The sequence below is a fragment of the Notothenia rossii genome (genome assembly GCF_949606895.1).
Source record: "Notothenia rossii genome assembly, chromosome: 1".
Classification (NCBI taxonomy): Eukaryota; Metazoa; Chordata; class Actinopteri; order Perciformes; family Nototheniidae; genus Notothenia; species Notothenia rossii.
This window is the reverse complement of record NC_136912.1, coordinates 34,529,540-34,535,146: the sequence shown is the minus strand read 5'-3', so window position 1 is coordinate 34,535,146 and position 5,607 is coordinate 34,529,540. Positions and strand designations below refer to the sequence as shown.

The window sequence follows — 5,607 nt, the reverse complement described above, 5'->3', positions numbered from 1 at the left end:
AGATTCCAATTCAACAGCATTGCCACTTGGCTAAGACAACTTATTAGTTTTCTGTCCTTTTTTTAACACTTAGCATTGAGAGAAATTTCTGCTTGATTTTATCACAAATATGTTCAGTTATAAACTATAACCCATGCATTCAATAACTGGCATTTCACCTATTGTTCAGATTTATAATTTCTTAAAAAGTTACTACTGATATTGACTAACGCAGCGGTTCCTTGCAAAACAAGATTTGTTTGGAAACATTTTCATTATTAACATTTTTTTTATTGTAACCTCTTTTCCTTTCTCTTTCTTGATCCTCCTTGGCAACGTTCATTACAGTCCTTGACAGCGGTCTGTTCTACTGGATTTACAATGTGTCAAATATTCTGAAATGAACAATCAGAACTGTATTTAGCCTCCATATTGTTTATGGTTGAATATGGGCTGCACAATATTTTTAGATTCTTAAGTGGGCCCTGAGTTGGACTAACACATTTAGATGCATGTGCAGTGCTGCTGGACTTTTTTTCCATTTTGGGCATTCAAGTTAAGTCTAATTGTGTGGAATGTAGAAATGCCAAGTCATAGCACTTAGAGCACTGGCTGTTTGCCACAGGTAAGATTGGATGATGCAAAACATGCAATATGCAAGACTTCACATCCTACGCCACCTCCTGCAGCGATGGGATTTCTACTTAAAAGCCAAAAGTTCAGGAACTAAAAATAATTACTATCTTTGCATTATAACTCAATCAAACCAGACACAAAAATAAACATGATAATATTTTCATCACCGCATGACACATGTCTCTCTTAATGACACTCCTACACCCTCTGTAAATAGACTGTGCGATGCCAAAGCGTTGCTGTTTTTGCACCTCAAAGCTGCCGTAATGAACAGAAGCCTCGTGCTGTGGCATTTGTATTCTGACTTTAATGGTTTTCCTATGACGGATTAATCTTCCAAAAGCTATTTGTCAGATTTCAAATGCGTCTCACACAGAGTTCCCCTGTGGCTCAACTGCCTGGTGCTCTGTGCTGACTCTACCTCCACCCTGACTGCAGGGTTGGACCAGCAGCTCCTGCTGTGCATCACATCTGTCTCTATTACTGGGTTTCCTGCCCCTTACAGCTGCTCTCCTGAAGCACTAGTAAAACAATGAGGAGAGCCGAACTCTTGATTTCCTGATAGTTCGGATTGTTTTAAGTACAATTGTTTGGGGTACTTTTTCGGTGTGTTACCAAAGGTAGTTTGGTTGACAAGAACCCCACTTTGAAGAGAGGGTTTTGGGTTTTGCAATGTATGTGTTTCTCAATCTCGAGTACGCTTGCTTGGCAGCACATCTCTTCAGAGCGTCTTGCTTCAGAAGCGAGGCAAGAATACTTCCTGGGATTCGGAAAACAAAGAGTGGAACAGGCTAGCAAGTGTGCAGGTGTGCGTCATATGAGAGGCCCCACCTTACATTTTCCGCATGAAGCGGTGGACGCGGCGCGAATCACGCGATTGAGGCGATTGAACTGTGCCGCGTCAAACGCGAGAGTTCAAATTTTTCAACTCGAGCGTCAAATTGACATGACGCGTTCTCGCGGAAGCCAATCAGTGGTGAGGATCTCAGCCTGCCGTTACTGACGTTCAACCAGAAAACATCATTCATTAGCTGTTAGCAGTTAGCACAAAGAGATCACAGCTCCTCATATTTGTTCAGAAACTGTACAAAAGTTAAACAAGTACAAACCACAGACTGTCTGTGTCATGGTGAATACAGTCGCTGGTTTATTTATGTCTGTAGGCCGTTGTTATGAGTGTGTAGTGAGCATATACAACGTTAGCTTAGCCTGGTCGACCCAATCTCCATTCAGAAAACAAGCATGTTAAAAGGTTTTTCGCCTGCCGTCTTGTCTGCAGACTTGTCAAGCATTAATTCATGGTTTTTACTAACCAGTATCAGTATATTGTTACGTCGACATCATTTAGAAAGGTGTATTACAATTTAATCACGGTAAAATATGATAATTTTGTTGTAATTAGCTCCCAAGTCAGCGCGTCTTGTTTGAATGATGCGAGTAAACAAAGCTGGCAGCCGCGGTGAAACTCGAGCGATTAGAGCGAAGAGAATATTCACATTGCGTCCGGTGTGAACGTAGCATTATTAAAAACATTCGGTCCTCAAGTTGTAAAATGTGCTAATAACCAGGGGTGCACATAACTCTTTTGAGTACCTGGAGATGTTGCTTGGTGCGCATCCTTAAAATGAAATAAACCGCTCTTTCAAAAGTTGGGCCATTTTATCTTCATGCGCCAATGAGCAACTCTCATAGGAATTAATGAGGCCCGGCCTCCCACGCTGTATCCAGTTCTTATTATACATCCATGGTTGTTCCTGTTAATTCAATCCTTGCTCAAATCCTAGGGTCTTTATGTCTGTGCCATTCAATATATTGTCTTTATATACTTAGTTGCACTTTTAAATTGATTATATGCAAACATGTAGAACAATGAATGATGCTAAACTTGTTAGCCGGTTTAGTTTGTATTTCAGTCTTACAAAATGGAAATGAAAAATGGAAATGGAAATAAAAATGGAAATGGAAATTAATCAAGTAAACATCCGAAACTGACCTGCTGTCTCCTGGGTGTTTATTCCGGATCTTGTTAAGCTATCTGCCAAGCCTGCAGTCCCAAAATATTCTTGCAAGGGCAGAATAATAATAATAATATTTAGGAATTTAAATGGCTCATTTTGTATTCAAATACACACATTTTGAGACTACTGAATTTAAATAAATGTCTTGTAAAATGACACTTAAAAAAAGGAAAATAATGACACAATTGTATTTTGTATCACACATTTTTTCCTCAGAATTCAGACTTTTTTTCTAAGAATTTTTTTTATAAAAAGATCGGGAGAAAAAAAAGTCTGAATTTTGACTTTAATCTCAGTCATAATAGAGAACCGCAGTGACGCGTCGTAAAACCCGGAAATAAGTTAGCATTTTTAGCACTTCCGGTTCCTTCCTCAAAAAGCAATGCATTTTTTCCATAGGGTTTTGGAAAATAGCTCGAAATAAGGTCTGTGGTTGACACAAATTTAAGAGGTAAATCACGTTTTATTCTACGACATTAAATACATCAGCAGTGACCCCACTGGGGATTTTTGAAGAGTTTACGTGTCTGAAAAACGATGGTTGTTACCGAATGGCTGAATAGGACTACAGAAATTGTCGAGGCCGTTGTACGTCATTACGCCGAACACGTAAACACTCCCGCTAAGTTTGTTTTCCCCTGTGTTCTGCTTGAAAGCAAGTACCTGCCTATCTTTAGTATCTGTATATCTATATCTGACCATTAGAATCTGTATTTTTGAAATTGTCGTTTTTAACACCGTAGTTTTACAAATTATAGAATAATTAATTACCAGTGTTTTCCAATTTTACTCGGCAGTTCGTTTCATTAGCTAACGTTAGCTAAAGCTAGCGCTACTAGTTAGCTACGCAATGGTTTGTTGCTTTGCTCCGGGTTGCAGCCACAGGTCTTCGCATGAAACGTGCTTGTTCTATCGTTTCCCGGCCAATGTTTTCCAAAGGAGAGTCTGGATTTGTGCCATGAGGTAAGCTGACGTTACATTTTTGTCCATGTCACGGTGAAATGTAAATAATGGGTAGTGACTGTATCGCCGTTATAGAGATGGCGCTGCTGAAAAGACCGCAACATAAGTAAAGATAATGAATACATCCTATTAAAACCTGTGTGGCTTATATAATAAGTCTTATTAGTACAAGCAGCATAACGTTTCACCATGTAACTAAAGATTGTAGACAGGGAAATCAGTTTGACATATTGAACTAATAACAAATCACCTCTGGCTGGCAGAGAACTCTCTGCTCCATAGCTTCTCTTGGACGTAAAATCACATGTACATTTTACATTTATATTCAATTTAATATTCCATCCCTCACATACTTTTGTATATATAATAACTTATATTTTGTTTTTCTTGTTATGCTGCTGCAACACAAACATTTCCCAAATTGGGATCAATACAGTAATATCTTATCTTAATTCATTAAGAAATATAACTATTATAATTATTGTAGTAGCTGACACCTATTTTCAATATGGATTAATCTACCTTTTATTTCTTTAGTTCAATTTTCATCTATAAAAATGTCAAAATAGTGAAAAAGTTCACGGTTATATCTTTAGATGTTTTGTTTTAGCCTATGTACTGTATGTCTTAATGCTCTTACAGTATATGTGACGGAGTGACTTCCATGAAACAAATATTTTATATCTTCCCAACAGACGAGCTGACAGGAAACCTAACACTCTAACAACCACAACATTGCAAAGGCGAGTAAATGTAAATTAAAAACAATTCACAATTTTTTTATTTATTTTTCCTTGCAGTGAGGTGAAGCTGACCTTGCACTTGGTGCCAGTAAGGATGTTCCTCACGCAGGCTGAATGTTTCACCTTCCTTACTGACACAGAAGCCCTTGATTTGCAATGCTTCACTAATTGTCATTTCCCTGGCTCCGTAGGGACACTTTACCTCCAGCACAGCGGAAGACCCTACCAGACCATCTGGAGATGCCCCCAACCATCCTGATAGGGAGAGCCACAAATCTGACTCATGGACCTGCATCTGAGTTGCAGTGGTGAATGCCCTGACGCCCTCACATTCATTCATTCATAGTCCCCACTGTACAGACAAAACACCATCAAGGGCCTGTTGTTGGCCTAGCACCCTGGCAATAAAGGAAGCAGTCACACGCTTTGACCTCAGGACAGCTCCAAAGTTGCTGGCAGTCAACCTTCCTTTCCTGAACAAATGCCAGTTTGGGTTGGTTCGCTGACCAGTGGTAGCCACCTGAATTTCCCTCTGTTGCTCTTCAGACAATGCCATGCTTGCCACAATTGCCTCAGGTCCCTGATGCCCAACAGATTTGATAATTTCAGGAACAGTAAGTGTTTCCAAGCTGTAGTGTTCCTCTTCTGGCTCGGGGGAGAGAAGCCAAGAAATTCCTGAGAACCTGCCCCCGAGTCTGTCCCTCAGCCAGTCACGATCTTCGGAGGTGGGCTCTCTTGTCAGCGGGTTAAATTAGTTATTGGTTTCAACAGTCACATTAAAACAGTTACTAAATCAGCTTACTATCACCTAAAGAACATATCTAGGATTAAAAGACTAAAGTCACAGCAGGATTTGGAAAAACGTGTCCATGCTTTTATCTTCAGTAGACTGGACTACTGCAATGGTGTCTTCACAGGTCTCACTAAAACATCTATTAGAAAGCTTCAGCTGATTCAGAACACCGCTGCTCAAGTCCTTACCAACACTAAGAAAGTGGATCACATCGCTCCAGTTCTGAAGTCTTTACACCAGCTTCCTGTGTGTCAAAGAATAGATTTCAAAATACTGCTGCTGTTTATAAAGCACTGAATGGTTTAGGACCAAAATGCATTTCTGACCTCCTGCTAAATGATGAACCATCCAGATCTCTCAGGTCTTCAGGGACTGGTCAGCTTTCTGTCCCCAGAGTCAGAACTAAACATGGTAAAGCAGCGTACAGTTATTATGCTCCAAATATCTGGAACAAACTCCCAGAAACTTGCAGGTC

General features: G+C 39.8%; 1 long non-coding RNA gene across 1 annotated transcript; it reads left to right on the top strand.

Annotated features, from left to right (window-relative positions):
• The first annotated feature begins 3,114 nt into the window (after nucleotides 1-3,114).
• On the top strand, nucleotides 3,115-4,618 carry LOC307018309. Its single transcript, XR_013802408.1, has 3 exons — nucleotides 3,115-3,596; nucleotides 4,292-4,339; nucleotides 4,531-4,618. It is a non-coding gene; the product is annotated as an uncharacterized lncRNA (long non-coding RNA).
• The last annotated feature ends 989 nt before the right edge of the window (nucleotides 4,619-5,607 follow it).